The following is a 17858-nucleotide window of genomic DNA, read 5'->3' on the forward strand; positions in this document are numbered from 1 at the left end:
GTTATAGCCATGAGAGGGCTTAACCAAAGAGAAGAAGAAGGGAGTTCTTTCGTTTATCGAAAGGGGACTTCGAAATGAAAGTGTACCTCTTATTCATGGAGAGAATCAAGAGGACCAGAAGGACACTTTTGGTGGACTCACTGTCAGTTGAAATTGATCAGTGAGGGATTTTGGTGGTAAAAAGAAAGATTTTGGGTTATCCTCTAGAATATTAAGTGTAATATTCTTCAAGGAACTTCCTAGCAAATAAGTTATCCTGAATGTACTATGGATAGTACTTTTTCAGGAACTTCCCATTTATTAGCATTAATTGCCTGTCGCCCTCTTGAGTAATCAGGCGATATGCGCCGTTTGAATAGACTGTGTCTATCACAAACGGCTCTTCCCACTTGGGTTCGAATTTACCTTTTTCTTAGAGTTGAGGATTATCGGTCGACGAGCAGCGAGGACCAGATCTCCTTCCTTGAAGCTTCTCTGTCGGACTCTTTTGCTAAAAGCCCTTGACATCCTGGCTTGGTAAAACTCGATGTGTTGTTGAGCCTCCAAACGCTTTTCATCCAGCCTCTCGAGCTCTTCGAGACGCTTCTGATGTTGTTCCTCCGTCGTCATCTCCGTTGCGAGGGCGATCCGAAGGGACGGAATCTGAATTTCCAGCGGTAGCACAGCTTCACATCCGTATACCAGCGAATACGGGGTAGCTCCCGTAGGCGTGCGTATGGTGGTGCGATAAGCCCAGAGTGCTTCACCGAGTTTATCGTCCCAGTCTCGTTTATTGGTCTTCACGAGCTTGGACAAGATCTTAATGATCGTCTTGTTAAACGCCTCCGCTAATCCATTCGCGGCGGGATGCATGTAATTTGCATGTATTTGACAAGCATGACACTCTCGAGCGTATTCGATTGCGTCACGAACCATTTTTGGCCAAAAATATCCCATTCTCCTGATGCGATCATATAGTTTGGGACCAGGTTGATGCGCACCACATTCTCCTTCGTGTGCTTCCTTAAGAACTTCTTCTGCTTCTTTGTTCGAAAGACATTGGAGTAACAAACCATCATACCCTCTACGGTATAACGTATGGGTCTCGGTATTATAGAAGAACCTTGATGCTCTTCGACGGATTGATTCCCTTTCTTTTATGTGTCTTCTGGCAGAATACCATACTGGACGTAGTCAATGATGGGAAAACGCCAATCTCGGGACTCAGACCCAATTTGAGTTGAATTCACCTCCTTGGCGTTTACGTTTCCGTCATCTTCCTCTTCAATATCCCTACTGTATATGGGTACGCAGAGTTGATGCGTCCGTACTGTGACTAACAGCTCAGTTTCGGGAGGCTGCGTAAGTGATACCGCTAGTGCTGCCAGTGCATCCGCATAAGCGTTCTGGAGACGGGGGATATATTCAATGAAAAATTCTTCAAAAGATTCTGCCATTTTGATGGCCTCCTGGTGGTACGGGATTAGGTCTTGGTTCCTGACTTCATACTCTCCACGGACTTGGTTGACTATCAATTGAGAATCCCCAAAGACTTCGAGATATTCAACCCCCAGCTCCTTAGCGAAACTGAGTCCAATGAGAAGCGCGTTGTATTCGGCTACGTTATTGGAGCACGGACTAGTCAATGAATAAGCTCGAGGCATCACATGCTTCCCCGGGGAGATTAAGACAACCCCAACCCCAGAGGAAACTGTAGAACCTCCCGGGGTTATTACCCTATTAACTGCCCTCGAAGCACCATCGAAATATAATTGCCATATTTGTTGGTGCGACGTAATGTTAACCTCGTGGGTTTCATCCGGCAAATCATCATATACTTCTGCCGTATCTGTGGTCGGGTTTGCCGCCAAAAGATCGCAAATCGCTTGTCCTTTGATCGACTTCTGCTGTTTGAAGTGCAAATCGTATTGGGACAAGAGAAGGGCCCACTTCGCTAGCCGCCAATTCATAGAGGCCGGTTGCGTCATAAACACCCGTACTGGATTAACATTGGAAATGACGTAAATCGTCTGTCCAACCAAGTAATGCCGCATCTTTTGCATCGCGAATACCAATGCGAGGCATTCTTTCTCAATCATCGGATATCGAGACTCGGCGCCTATCAAGGTCCGACTTAGGTAATAAACTACCTGTTCATGACCGTTATCGTCGTCTTGTGCTAGTAAAGCACTTATCGAGTGGTTCATCGCCTTGATGTAAATCAAGAATGGTTTACTCGATTTTGGTGCAACGAGAACAGGAGGATTCGCTAGATACATTTTGATATCTTCGAATGTTTTTTAGCAGGCGTCATCCCAGATGAATGACACCCTTTTCTTGTTTAGCTTAGAAAATGGTTGGCACTTCCCAGAAAGGTTTGAGATGAACCGCCGGATGTAAGCTAGCCGCCCTTGCAATCCTCTGAGCTCTCTTAGATTTCTAGGAGGTTGCAGTTCGTGTATCGCCTTCACTTTGTCAGGATCGATATGTATACCTTTAGTGGTGACGACGAATCCAAGGAATTTTCCGCTAGACATTCCCAGGAAGGATTTAGTAGGGTTCATCTTTAATTGATGGCTTCGCATGAGATCGAACATCATCTTCAAGTCCTTGATGTGATCTTCTTTGTTGCGGCTTTTTACAACCAAATCATCAACGTAGCACTCGACTGTTTTCCTGAGATGTTCTTAGAAAATCTTAGTCATTGCTCGTTGGTATGTGGAGCCTGCATTCTTTAGACTGAAAGGCATCACGGTGTAGCAAAAAACACCGAGGGGCGTTCTGAACGCTGTATGCTTCTCGTCATCCGGGTGCATCTTGATTTGGTTATATCCTGAAAACCCATCCATGAAAGACATTCTCTCAAATCCGCATGTATTGTCGATAATGACATCCGTGATCGGGAGAGGAAAGTCGTCTTTTGGACATGCCGTATTCAGGTCCCTGAAGTCAATGCAAATCCTGATTTTACCGTTCTTCTTCATGACTGGAACGATATTGGCTAGCCAATCTGGATGTTGCTCCTCTCGGATAAATCCTGATTCGATCAATTTCTTAACCTCTGCCTCAATGGCTTCCATAATCTGCGGATGAAACCGTCTTTGTTGTTGCTTGACAGGTTTGGCATCCGACTTGATATCTAGGCGGTGCATTGCCACATTGGGATCGAGCCCTGGCATATCTTCATAGTTCCAAGCAAAGACGTCAATATACTCCCTGATGAGAGCAATTAACTCCTCCTTCTCATTTGGGGGAAGACTATCACTGATGAATATAGGTTTTGGGTTGGCCTCGTCACCCATGTTAACCTGGACTATTTTATCTTCAGTGGGTGGTTCTCTTTGCTCGAACCTATCACCATACTGCATATTCAGATGGTGAACCCACGGGTCTTCCCATGTTGGCATTTGATCATCGTTCTCCATTTGTATCGCTTAGATGATTGGTCATTAATTAACCAGCAGCATTCATCTTCTGAAGAAGATTCATACCCTAAACCTCGTCCGTATTTATAATAATCATCGGGTCTCCCTTTTGGTACATATGCTGCTTTGGCTGGAGTACGAGGACCTCGATCGAAGTATAGACCTTCTCCGAGTGTGAAATCATACCCCTACTTTTCCATGAGCTTGCGCGCTTCTGGACTATACTTAGATAGATGCCGACCAGGTTTGTCATCATCCTCATCTTCGCTTAAGAAATGATCTGGTAATGGGGAGCTTTTTCCTTTACCGTAAATCACTTCTTTTGCGCCTCTTATTTTGTTCGGGACGACCATGGTTGTTCCGAAAGAATGCTGGAGGCGTTACTTTGTTATATAGGACGATCGAAGTGGCATATACAAATCAGGATTATCGTACAATTCTTTTATCACATCATCAAGAGACAGGGAGTACTCTAAATCGTTATTTATTTCATTATTAGTAAGTTGCCAGTTACAACTGCCCTCTGACGTTTGTTCATCGTCAAGGTTGATTATAAAGGGTACAATGTCATTTAAAACATAACCTCTATTGTAATCAAATCCGGCTTCGGTATCAGCTTCTTCTCCGCTGTCCGTGCCATGGGCCGATGATTCAGTATCGGATTCGTTACCATAAATGAGAGAATCGGTGAAATAATTCTCATACCCTTTGAATGGTTGCTTATCCGCGACCACCGTCCTAACCTTATTCTCAGTGTCGACATACTTTAAACACTGATGGAGTGTGGAGGGAATTATAACATTACTATGGATCCAAGGCCAACCCAATAGTAAGTTATATGAAGTTTCGGCATCGATCACATAACATGTGACTTCTGTCTTCAAATCTCTCATTTGACACTTTACCCGGATTTTACCCAAAGGTCTTGACCCGCTAGTGTTGAATCCGTAGATAACAGTGCCCGTGGATGCCAACTAATACCAAGGAAGTGCATCAAGCGAAGCGGCATAATACTCACAGCAGAACCCGGATCCATTTGGATTCGTTTGACTTTGCGGGAGCCGATGTACCCGATGAAGTATAGCGGTCGATCGTGGTTCGAATTCTTCGTCTGCATGTCCTCTTTGGTGAAGGTAATGCAGGGAAGGTTTTTAGTCGCTATGTTGCACTGTTGACTCAACGGTTCTGGCTGTTCAGGCACGGTAATGCAGGGAAGGTTTTTAGTCGCTATGTTGCACTGTTGACTCAACGGTTCTGGCTGTTCAGGCACTGGCTTGATTTGAGTCAGAAACACCTCTGAATTGACCAAAGCTTCTTGCAAGGCCTCCCTGGTTTCCTTCGACAACCGCAGCAACTCATACAGCATTATCTGTGCTGGGATATTGGCTAGTTGAGCCATTATATCGAAGACTTGCGGAGTCTTCGAGCTTTCCGGTTTGTCTCTTCCAATCGGGCAACTGAAACGAGACTGCTTCGGATTCTGCACCTCTTGGGGATTCTTCTCTTTCGGTTTATTCACCGACTGTCGTCGAGCCTCTTCGCCCGGTGTAGGACTTGTAGATTCTTCTCTTTCGGTTTATTCACCGACTGTCGTCGAGCCTCTTCGCCCGGTGTAGGACTTGTAATCATCCCTATCTCCGTGAGAGTTTTGGCTAGTCCCCGTTTATTCACCCCCTGCTCACTAGGTGGTGGATAATTGTAGTGATACTCATTTCCGCTTCGGGTTGCAAAAACTTCTTGCTCTTCTTCAGAGAGCGAGAAAGCTATGATTCTTTCGTCATCTTCTCCTGGGATAGCAGAGACTCCGCAGCAAGACTTTCCTTTCCCTTTGGACTTCTTCTTGGATGACGACCCGGCCCATTGTTCATCTTCAATCAGGTCGGGGTGAACCCAGAGGATTTCGCCGTTTGGAAATGTATGTGGCACAAGTCCTTTTTGGCGCTGTCCATGCGGGTCGTCGTTTACTGTTTTCATTCCCACTTTGGTGATGCGTTTTGGTTCAAACCACGCCGTGGGCTGAGGCCGTTGTTGCCATTGTCCCCGAGGTTGTTGTGATGCTTGTTGCTGCTGCTGTTGCTGAGGTTGCAATTGGAAAGTTTGATTAGCATCAACTGCATTAGCATGTGCCTTATCTTTCCCCCGTGGGACGAAATTCTGTTGTGGAGCATTATTCGCCTGTTGGCCTCTTTCCGCCTTCTTCCTTCTGAGGAACCGCTCGGCTTGCTCTCCTCGGCCTTTCAGATCCTTCCATGTCTTGGACGGTGCTGTCCCCATTGCTTCCAACACGTCCAGTGCGAGGTTGTTGTGGCAAGTCTAGAGGATGAATTCCTCGGTGATCGGGTCCCGACAGTTCATCGCCTTGTTCCGGAACCTCTTGACGAAGGTGTCAACCAATTCCCCGTCTTTCTGTTTCTCATCAAGCAACGACCCAATGGATATCACTGTGTCATCGTTGAAGAAGTTGGCGAGGAATTTGGTCTCCATGTCGTCCCAGCTATTCACGCTACCTGGCTTGAGGCGGTGATACCAATCGAAGGCGGCTCCACGAAGAGTGCCGACGAAGGACCGTACCATCAGAGGCTCATTGCCGGAGATTACCCCCAAGTGTGATTTGAAGTAAATCAAATGTTGAGTGGGGGAACCCATCCCATTAAAAAGTTAATTAGGTTGAACTTCGCTGGATATGGGATTGATTCCCACTCTCTTGGGTATGGGCAAGGAATGCCTGTTTTCTTCATCTCTTGAGCGGAAATCAATGTATTGATTTTGCTCTCGAGATTTTTAATCTTCAAGTTTTCACCTGTGTTTTCGCTAGCATTCTTATTACCACCCCCTGCATTGACGGGAGGATTATTGACATTATGCGTCTCATTCGCATTTGTGTCCTCATCTTTCAGATTAACCGGGTTACGACGACTTGGCTCGCCTTGCTGGTTCGTCAATGCTTGGATTTGTTGGTCATGCATTTCTCTCATGTTTTGTATGGCCATCTGCATTTCGAACCTGAAGGTTTCCTGTTGCTTAGCTAAGGCGTCTTCAAGCATTTTGGCCACTTGCTCCGCACTTATCATAAGTGCCTCGCGGGGTTGTCCCTCGCTGGATACCGTATTATCTGATGCGACTGCGGAGCCGGCATCAGATTCTTCATCTTCTGAAGGGAGTCTTGTTCGAACCCTACCATAGGTTGTTTGCTTGATGGTTCCGGACTGCAGACGGGTTCTAGGCCGGGATGCTTTCAGAATCGACTCGAGATTATCCCGTGCCGATGGCCCTCTGCTGGTCATGTTGGTGGTGACCCTCGGAAATTCTCCCTCTTCAACCACCGTTCTTCTTCGTCGGAAACGCCTAGGCCTTGGTTTTGGCGTTTCGGTACTAAGTCTTTCGAAAACCGAAACTCTTTCGGGGACCGCCTTGATGCAGTCGCACTCAGACAATACTGCCCGAATGAGTTTGGAACAGGGGTATTGAGTTTCCTGTTCTCGAGGACTCCTCTTCCTGATTTTACTCGTACCCCCAACAAGATAGTACAATTCGTCTGCTTGACCTATCGTGTGTTGGCACGACTTCTCAGGTATAACATTATCGCCATCAGACGGTAATATTTCCTTCTGAGGGTAAATTGCCTTCTTTGGGCTTTCAAAAGTCACGCGCCTCGAAACATGCCTTTTTGGGCGTGAGTTCTCGGCGGGCTCCTGGGCTTCAATGCGCAAATTAGGACGCGCAGCTACCGTGAACTCCTTGTCATGTTGAAGGCGGCAGCGACCCCCAGCATGTTGAGTCGTTCGGGGCTTCTTCATCGGGCCCAGCCTTCTTTGGGCTTTCAAAAGTCCCGCGCCTCGAAACATGCCTTTTTGGGCGTGAGTTCTCGGCGGGCTCCTGGACTTCAATGCGCAAGTTGGTGCGCATGACTGCCCTTGTCTCTTTGTCATGTTGGAGGTGACGGCGACCCCCAGCATGTTGCGTCGTCCGGGGCTTCTTCATCGGGCCCAAACGATCTTGAACAGGAGCTTTGCCTCTCTCGTCGGGAATCGGACCGAGGCGCTCCAAGACTGACTTTTTCCTTCGGGATGATTCTGCATGATCTCCCGGAGAAGTTGCTGGAATTATCGGCGATATGGGTTGTTTCACCGGTGGTTGAACTTTGGTTAGAGGCTGTTTCGGCCTCCACACTTGGCGGGTTGATGGCGGCTTCTTTGCCACTCTTTCTTTCCTCAATTCTTCGGCCTTCTGCACAAGGATTTTTGCTTGTGCAAGCAGTGCGCGGCGTTTGTGAATCCGCTCTTCGAGTGTCGAACGGTTCTGTTTGACTCGGATCCATTCGTTCGTTGGCGGCTTGGAGGAGCAGCCATTCTTCAATTGTTGAGGCTGTTTGCCTCCCCTGTTCTTCAGATCCGCGTTGTAGCGGACTCCGTCTGTAGACTCCATCCGTAACTTTGGCGTCAGCTGGGGTGAGAGCTTCGTTGGCGTTCTGAATTTCTTCAAACCAACGAGCTTTTCTCCTGGAGGAGAACTTCTTGGACTTGCGGGGGAAGGTAGATCCGGACGAGGATGAAAGGTACTCCTCGAACTTGGCCTGGTCGAATTCATACTCGACCTCCTCCTCGACCGGGATTGAGATCCGCGGCTGTGACGTGACGATCTCGGCAGCGAGATCGGTGGCTCCCACTGTGGTCGCCAGATTGTTCGCGGTGAAAATTGCCTTCATTGAATTCATTGTTATCTCAAGTAATTGCTTTTTGGTTACAAAAGATCCGGTCTTTTTTAAATCCAGTTACAACGAAATCAAAGAAAAAGAAAAAGATTACAACTTTCCTTTCGAACGAATCATGAGCTCCTGTTTTGTGGTCGCTCGCTTGTGTGGGTTCTTTGCCGACGCCGGGGTTAATCCGTGGACCACCGCGCGATCTAGATCCGGTCGGATCTACACGATTTGACGGGTATTATTTCACGAAGGAAATAATAGCCGGGGGGGATTGGTTCACCAAGGAAACAATCGCCCAAATCTCGGGATCAAAGACCAAGCTTTGATCCGGAGTGTGATCTCGTGTAGATCTCAGATCTGATCTCTCTCTCGAAGAAAAATGAACCAAGGGGGCCTATTTATAGGCTCTCTGAACTGTGCCCGCACACAGATCTGGGTCGGCCACCTATAGGTGGCCGGCACTGGGCCGAGCCACCCATGGGTGGCTCGGCCTTGGCCGAGCCCCCCTTAGGTGTTGGGTTTCGTCGTTTTGTGTTTTCGGTTCAGTCCGTGATTCGGTTGACTTAGACTCTGATTTGTTGATCTGATTTGGCAGTAAATCCGATTCCTGATTTGGCAGTAAATCCACTTCTGAGTTCGAGTCCGAAACTGATCTTGATTCGATCATGATTCGTCCGAGTCTGCCCTTGGTTGGATGACTCGTTGACTCTTCGAACCCTTGGCTTGATTCCACACGCGAATGGATGTATTCTGTTGCTTGCGTGCGATTCGTTAACCTCGTCGCCTCGTTGGTTCGTCGGTTTGTGCCGAGCTGTGCTAAGGGACCTATAAGCAATTTTATACGCCTACATCTATGAGGCCAAAGATTCAAGAATGATTTTGTACCTGAAGGTAGTTCAAGAGCTTTTAACCTATTTCAAGGACTTCAGAATCTCCCAAGTCCCCCACGCCCTTAACACTTGGGCGAACGCCTTATCCAAGCTCGGGTCATCTAGCTCAGGGAATAGTTTAGGACCTGTGCACACAGACACCCTCAAGAACCCTAGCACTATGGAAGCTTCAACAGACTTAGTCATGTAGACAGAGACCTCTATGAAACCTTATTGGATAGAGTAACTCATCCAGTACCTAATTAAGGGGACCTCATCAGAGAATGCTACCGAAGAGATTACAAAGGAATGCTCGAAGATATCTCATCTCAATAACCAACTTTATCGAATGTTATACTACAGCAGTAGTGTGGGGCCCTATCTTTGATGTCTCCGACCGGCAAAATCTAGTTATGTTCTAAAAGAAATCCATGAAGGGACTTGTAAGAATCATCTAGGACCCAAAACTCTTGCTCAAAAGGTAAGCCACTAAGGATACTATTGGTGTATCATCCTGGCCAAGTCTAAAAAGCTTGTCTCTAGATACAAGACCTGCCAATTTTTCTGAAATGTGCCACGAGCTTCAGCTACTAAGCTCACTCGCATCATAAGCCCAATTCCCTTTACTCAATGGGGATTGGACTTGTTGGGATCATTTCGAATGGCTTCAGGGTAACAAAAGTTCTTAATTGTTGCCATTGACTACTTCACAAAAATGGATAGAAGTTGAACCATTGATCAAAATTGGTGAGAGTAGCTCCATCAATTTTGTATGGAAATCAATTGTCTATAGATTTGGAGGTCCCCTCTCATTTGTCACTAACAACGACACCTAATTTGATAGCAGGGGCTTCCAAAGTTTTTATGAGGAATTGAAGATAAAGCTCAAGTTCACCTCAGTAGCACACAAAAATACAATGGGTTTGCAAAAGTAGCTAATAAGTATATACTCTAGGCATTGAAGAAGAAGGTAGACAAGGCAATTGGAAATTTGGTCAAAAAGTTACTTGGAATTTTATGATCTTATTACACCACTCACAAAAATTCAATAGAAGAAAATATATTCAAACTAGCATATGGAGCTGAAGTAATCATCCTAGTGAAAGTCAGCATGCCTACCATTCGATTGCAATACTTTGATAAATATTTAAATTCGACTGGGATTCCAGTCGGACTCGAACGTATTGATGAAGTTTGAGAGAAATCCTTCAGGACCCAAGTCATTAATCAACTACGCATCACCCAGCACTACAATAATAAGGTTTAACCTTGAAGATTTAGCATTGGAGATCTCATCCATCAAAGAGAAACTTTCGACAGAGATACCAAGCATGGAAAATTGGCCGCCAACTGGGAAGGACCATATACAGTCATCAAGGAAGTGCATCCAGGTACTTATCAACTATGAAGCTCAGACGGAAGAATCGTGCAGCATCCTTGGAATATAAAGCATCTCAAGAAATACTTTCAGCAATTCTGACTGTATGATTCCCATGTGATATAAATATCTTTTAATAATTTTATTGTGCTATACTTTTGTAGTACTCATAAGACCTCACAGATGTCTAAGGTACAACTCGAAAGACCTTGGTACCTATTTGGGATAAAACCAAGGCATGTCATCAACTGAGGCATGTCTAAGTGTCCTTGTGTATTATAATGTGTTTTCGACAATGAAAGCTCAAATACAAAGTGTTTGTTCTCTAACAAGATGGGAACTCAATTAAGATCACACTCAAGAAATCACTCACCACAATCCAAATTATACTTAATGTGAAATACTAAAAGCTCAAGGGTTGTGTGTGCATTCAATGAGTAAAATGAAGTGCAAACTCAATTTACAATCTAGTTTAATAAAAAATAATTAACAAATAATATATATAGCTAGAAATTGAGTTTAGCAAAAACTTTTCTATAACAAGAGTGATGGAGATGTGAAATTGAAGCTCAAAAACAAATGAAGATTGATCTCCTCCTCATGTGAAACTCTCTTCACATAAACACTTGAAAAACACACTAAAACACTTAAACAAACTTGTAAACTTATTTAAAAAACTCTTCCTGGTTAACCCTAAATGTTGAGACTGAGGGGGTATTTATAGGATCACAAAACAAAGTCCAAAAACCAAGAAAATCCAAGCAAAAAGACAAAAAACCTAAAAAATTAGGAACCTTGAAAACTAGTCGTCACGGTGCCATCAGTCGACTGATGAATAGTATTAATCGACTGATAAGCTAACCGTTATAGATAGCTCAACATTCATCGGTCGACTGATGAACTCATCAGTCGACTGATGACCTGCTTCGGTTGACTAATAGTTCATCAATCAAGTAAGCAAAAACTTTCTGCTTTTCCAACGCACTTCTTCGGTCGACTGATAGTTCTCATTAGTCAACTGATGATTTGAACAGTCGACTGATAACGTGTACAAGATGATAGTTTTCATCAGTCGACTGATAACGTGTACAGGGTGATATTTGAACAGTAAAAATAAATTTTAAATCCCTTTTAAAAATACCAAATAAATTTCAAAAAATATAAAACTTTGAGAAATATTTATAAATATGAAAATAAACATATTACCAAAAAAATTTTTTAAATTGTATTTCTCATTTGTGAAAACTCATCATTTTGTAAAATTGGTCAAAATACAAAATTTCAAAAACACATAATTTTGACAAAATAATTTCAAACAAGTTTAAAACTTCTTTTGAATGGATTAATAGACTATATAAAAGATATAATCGAGTCTTTTAATCCGTAAACACATATTGTGCAAACTTTCAAAAATATAAAAACGGTAAACATGATTTCATTTATTTGAAATTGTCAAAGCTTGATTTTAATGAAATCATTTCAAGCACGAATAAACACGAAACAAGTATGTGTGTATATAACTATATTCATTTGTTTCATATTTATGTGGCTAAACTTGAAAGTAATAAAACGTAAACTATGTGTGTGTATAATTTAAGCTCTAAGTATAAACACACAAAGTATAAACATAATAAACTAATTTATATATGTAGGGTGTAAAATTTGGTTCTCAACAGAGATTTGTATTGATAAGAATTGCTTATTACAAATTAAGAATAAAAAATTACAATAGAAGCAAATAGAATGTTCTTCTTATTTAACATAGATTCTTCGGTAGCGATAGGACACCTCCCTCGAGTGCTTGCGTCGAGTTTGCTTCCCTCGGACGATACAGTCAAAAATGCAGTCGAGTTTCAGTTTGCAGTAGAAGCTCTGGTGTGATTGAGTTTGATTATACCCAAGCTTGATGAGTATCAAGGCCGAATGCATAGAGAGGGCTACGATGCAAGAGTTTACAGAGAGCTAATGAGTCTCAAATCTGAGAGTTCAGCTTGAGTCTACTTCAACAACCCAAGTTTGTAGCCAAGAATATTCAACCAAGCAAGCCAATGGAAGCCTCGGCTTGAAGAGCCTCAACACCAACCAGGAGCAAGACTAGACTAGCCAACCAACCAACCTCAAGACCTCAGCCCAGCCTCTAGTTAAAGAGTCTTGAAAATGCTAAGTTTCTTAACCAAATTGTTAGTTGAACCCCTTTCACATTGGCAAAATGGGTCCTATAAATATGTAAGGGATGGCATGGGTCATCCCTTAATTTGTGGGAAGTGACCACTAATAGGAGTAAGGAGTAGCATACTCCCCCTATAGCTATGGGATGTGACCACTATAGGGGTGATGGGAGTCATGCCTCATTACCCAGGGTGTGGGAAGTAGGTAGGCCTACTCCCATAAGCAAGCAGTCGTTTACACTGTTCAGGTAGGACTGACAGGCTTGCAAGTGAGCTTGAGAGCTGCTTGAACATTTAGGTGAGCTTGGCGAACATGCAGGGTTGGTTGGCGGGCCCCTCAAGCATGTGAGTTAGCATTCGTTGAAAAGATGAGTTCGTGCGGGCGAACTCACTGTAGGCGGGCTTGACTCGTGTAGGTGAGCAAGGCATTTAGGCGAGGTCGAGCTTGTGTTGGTGAGCTCGATAATTAGGCAAGCTTGACTCGTGCTGGCGAGTCAAGCAAATAGGCGAGGTTGGCAAGGCTTGGCACGTGTAGGCGAGCTAAACAAATAGGCGAGGTTTGGCTCGTGCTGGCGAGCCAAACAAACAGGCGAGTTTTGCTTGCTTTAAGCAACAAATAGGCGAGGTTTGGCTCGTGCTGGCGAGCCAAACAAACAGGCGAGTTTTGCTTGCTTTAAGCACGCAGGCAAACTCTAAACACTTGGCAGACGGGGTTAATCAGGCGAGGTTTGATCTCCTTGTTGTAAAGAATTTTTATTGCCTACAAGACCCTTTCAAAGTTTTTAGACCTAAATCATGTTGAATGTGGTCTAGAACACTTTGAATGAAGAGGACTATTGTTCATTAGTTTGGGCGAATTTGAGCCCTTTGGTCGAGTTAAACTCTTTAGGTGGGCTCGATGAAGTGTTGGCGAGCTTGAGTCTTCAGGCGAGCTTAACCCATTAGCAGGCGAGCTCCAAATGTGCGAGGGAGCTTTAAATGTCGCCAGGCGAGCTTTGTGCCCCAGGGTTCACATAATGCTACAGTCCAAGGTAAAACCCATATTGTCAAATCTGCCATACACCAACACCATGCAATAACATGTTTCACCATCACAATTACTATCTCTCTAGTAGAATCAACAAACAGGTGAAGGTACAAACATGCGAATAATAAAGAAGCAGTACAAAGAAAAGAATTATTACATAGGAAGTATAGATAAACAACATCATCAGGGCCTAATTGTAAGTAAATAAGGTATCTCTAAAACTGAAATAAATATAATACGTCTCAAGAGTCAAATGAAATCTCTCAAAGGCACTCGACCTCTACAAAATAAAATCACAATCTCTAGAGTCTGAAAATAAACAACTAAATGTGGAGCTATGAAATAACTACAAATATAAATAACTAGATAGAATCTAAGATGAAATCTCGTCAACCTGTGACTCTCTGTGTGCCGGACTCGCTGCCTAAAAGGAGAAAAACAACAAGCATCAAAGCGCTAGCGAGATCATCTCCACCGCCCCCAGGGGGAAGAGGTAGGAGTATATAAGAAAATATTGTTAGTACATATAGCTATAAAAATCATTCATATAACTCTATATGGAGATTGGTATTTAGAAACCCATAACACGAGAATTAGTACGTCAAACTAAATAATCCAAACAAGGAAAGCCTCATGTATATACCATGTCTCAAATTGTGAATCGCTAAATACCAATTCCGATCCTATGAATGAAAACAGTACATGAAGAAAATACTCCAAACCTCTACTATTATAAACCAATGTTATATCTCGAACTACTGTCGAGTAGTTGGTGCAGTCATAAGGAAAAAATATTCAGCTCAAATATCACCATAGGCCATATTATGTATGTCATGTATCCAAATTATACCCCACACTTGGGTAATCTAACATGGGAGCAAACTACAACTGTGTGTATATGTCTTTATCACATAAAGATACTTTTGTAAGGTTCTCACATTCACATGTACTATGCATCTCCACTATGCATATATATTTATTTAAGAACATAATTCAAGCATTAGTGCATGTATCTCAATGTGTGTGTCCATATTTCATATTCACCAACACCTCAGGTGTTAAACATGTCATAAACTTAATATTACATCTCAGATAGATCGAGAAAATCCCTCGAAAACATCACACGTGAGCTGAAATATGTACATGCTTCTACCTGTGTGGCGGTCGACCGCGCCTTAAGTGACGGTCGACCGGACCGAAATAAGCAGCCTACTCTGTAGGTTTGTGATTATGTGGTCGTGTGTGATTTTCATGATTCAAACTTGTTTAATTCATCATAAAACTTGTGTAGAACATTAAAAACACTAGATTAACATCTCTGAAGATTATTAAACACATGAAATATGATTAATTGCATGATATATCATATTAAAACCCTAAACATGCACGAAAACATTGATATGTCGATAAAAACATCAAAACTCAGTTAAACCACATTGTTATTTACTTTCAGATCTTAAATCACTTCTGAAAATTCATTCTTAAGTTTTTAAACACAGAAAGATCTGATCTTTATTCATATAATATAAAAGAATTACTTTTATACTCAAACTAGTCGATTAGGCTCAATAAAATCATATTAAAATTCATTAAAAACCTTTAAAAACTTAGGAGTAGGGTTAACAGAGATGAAACTCACCTAAGACTTGTTGAAAATCATGCAAGATGCAATTCCAAGATAGATTCCTAAGACACAAGCCCAAAACAAACCGAAATCCCGCTCCAAAAGCTCTTGAACTTTCTCAAAAATCAAACTAGGGTTTATAAAAGTGTTTGGTGGCTGTTAGGGTTTCAAAACTCTGAAACAATACTGAAAAATTCATGAACATGGGATATATATGGCTGAGAAATGAACCTGGGCTCAAAAATACCTGAAACCAACTCAAACTAGAAAAACTGTTTTCCCGTTCAGCGGTTGCCCACGAGTTGTGTGGCGGTCGACCGAACCGCATTTTTCTAATTTGTGGAGGTTTTGCCTTTGTGCATGTTTTCGACTCGTTTCTTTCTCATGTAAGGACTCGTTTACACCCAAAACACTTTGTATCATACTCATATACCATTTAATAATATTTATCACGATAAATATCCACTTATCATAATTAATCATATTTCAAATTTTTGGGTTTTACAGCAGGCGAGCTGGATCACTACAGGCGTTGCCCAAGTCGGTGGCGGATGAGCCACATGTCTACGGGTGGTTTGTTACGCTTGCCAGCTAAGGCGACACCTCGTCTTCATGCGCCCGATCCGAGCCATTGATTTGGTAGCATTCTTGATCTTAACCGTCAATTCGAAGAGAGATCGTGGCAGTTCGGTTGAACTGCTTCATCTTGGTTGTTCGTTTTGGAATTCAGAATGTCCCACCGTGCTCGTGGCCGTTCAATTCGAATTGCTGATTTGAATTGCCGAATCGAACGTTGCAGACGATCTGAGCCACTCATTTTGAGTGGGTTGGTGAATCTCGATCGTTGAGATTCGCCTATATGAAGCACTCATCTCCCTCGTTGGGAGGTCACTGTGCTATCGAAATTTCTCGCTCAAGCTTTTAAAGAAAACCATAGCCCTTTTCTTCAAACCCCAACCTCGAAATGGCACCTAAAAAGATGCTCGTCTCAAAGGGGAAGAGGACAGCTTCCTCCTCTATTGCCCTTGGCACCGCCGCTGCTGCTACAGCTACCTCCGGCGTGACCCGGACTCGGGATGGTAAGTTTAAGATGCCGCCGCCGCTGCTGCTACAGCTACCTCCGGCGTGACCCGGACTCGGGATGGTAAGTTTAAGAACTGTGGGATTGAAATGAACTCGTGAACGAACAAGACTGGGAAGATGAACAGTGTTTGTTCATCTTTTGTGGCGAACTTCGTCGACTCTGGTGAAGTTCTGCTATTCAGGCGAGCCTGCTTGTTAGGAGAGATCTACTTTCATTAGGCGAGTTTCACTTGATTGGTGAGCTTCTACCTTAATTAGGCAAGCTCAGTTGTCTGGCGAGCTCTGCTTGATAGGCGAGCTTTGCTTGATTGGCGAGTTTTTTTCTTCAACAGATGAGCTCTGCTGTCTAGCGAGCTCTGCTTGATAGGCAAGCTTTGTTAGCCCACTTGCACGATGGAGCTCGCCTGCACTTTGCAGGTCGCCTGTCTTCAAAACTTCAAAAAATTTTGACCTTTTGAGTCAAAATTTCTAACTTCCTTCCATTGTATTTTTTAGCTCGGGAGGAGGTCCCACTTGTTAGGCCCCGTATACTGAGGTCATCCAGAAAGAGACCTCTCACTACTAAAGAAGCAGACCGATATAAGGCGAACGCTCGTAAGAGGAGACCAGTGAGACCTGAGCCTACCAAACCCGAACTCATCATGATCTCTGATGATGAAGAGAAGAAAGAGCCCATTCCAACACCTACTCCGCCATCACCTTCATGGCCCCAGTGTAAACCTGGTTTTCCTGACCCGAGTGTAAACCTATTGATGATGAAGGGCCACTCCCTCGGATCCAGCCTATTGCTATGATTGCCCATGGTCAAGAATTTACTTCTCCGGACTCTTGATCCGTGCAGGGTCTCATCTAACGGTTAGAGAATGCTATGAAACAAGCAATCTCCATCGTTGGCGTTAGGTGGGGGACCTTCATGGAGTTTGACACCTTCATAGTAGATAGCTTGAAGGTGATTCAGCACGGGGGTGGTGATCAACTGGCCAGGCGTTGTGAATAGAAACTCATTCACCTAGAGGAAACCATGCTACGCTTAGAGAGGCTGGTCTTCTCCGATGAGGTTAATGAGGTAGTGCAACTCATCGGCCAAGCTCGGATTAAAAGGATGCGTGAGCGTGAAGCTCGAGAGAATAGTATATTGGAGAAGGAGGCCCTCATCGCAGATCTGCTTAGGCAGCAACACCAGTTGCAGGCCGCGATGGATGCTTCTGTCTCCGTCTATCGCTCGACTGAAGGCCCAACTTGTCGAGGAGGAGTCAACTCTGAAGGGCTTGCAGCTTGAGAGCGTGAATGTTCACCATGCTTTTAAAATAGAAATACATGCTCTCCATGTATTGCATCAAGAGGAAACGTCTGCTGCTGCTGCATCTTCTAAAGCCAAGATCCAGAAGGAAGCAGAGGATCAGGTCCGAGCGGATCGGGCAAAAAAGCTAGCCGCTATTAAGGCCGAACTCGCATCATTCATCTTGCTGGACTAAGCCCGACGAGGTTAATTTTGAGACATTTTTGTTATTATTTTTGTTTGAATGCATTGTTATGACTTTGTTTGAGTGTATTATCATAACTTTTTTCGAATGAATTGTCTCAAAATCTGATGTTATGAATG

Source organism: Asparagus officinalis, chromosome 6, assembly GCF_001876935.1.
Source record: "Asparagus officinalis chromosome 6, Aspof.V1, whole genome shotgun sequence".
In the NCBI taxonomy this organism is placed as follows: Eukaryota; Viridiplantae; Streptophyta; class Magnoliopsida; order Asparagales; family Asparagaceae; genus Asparagus; species Asparagus officinalis.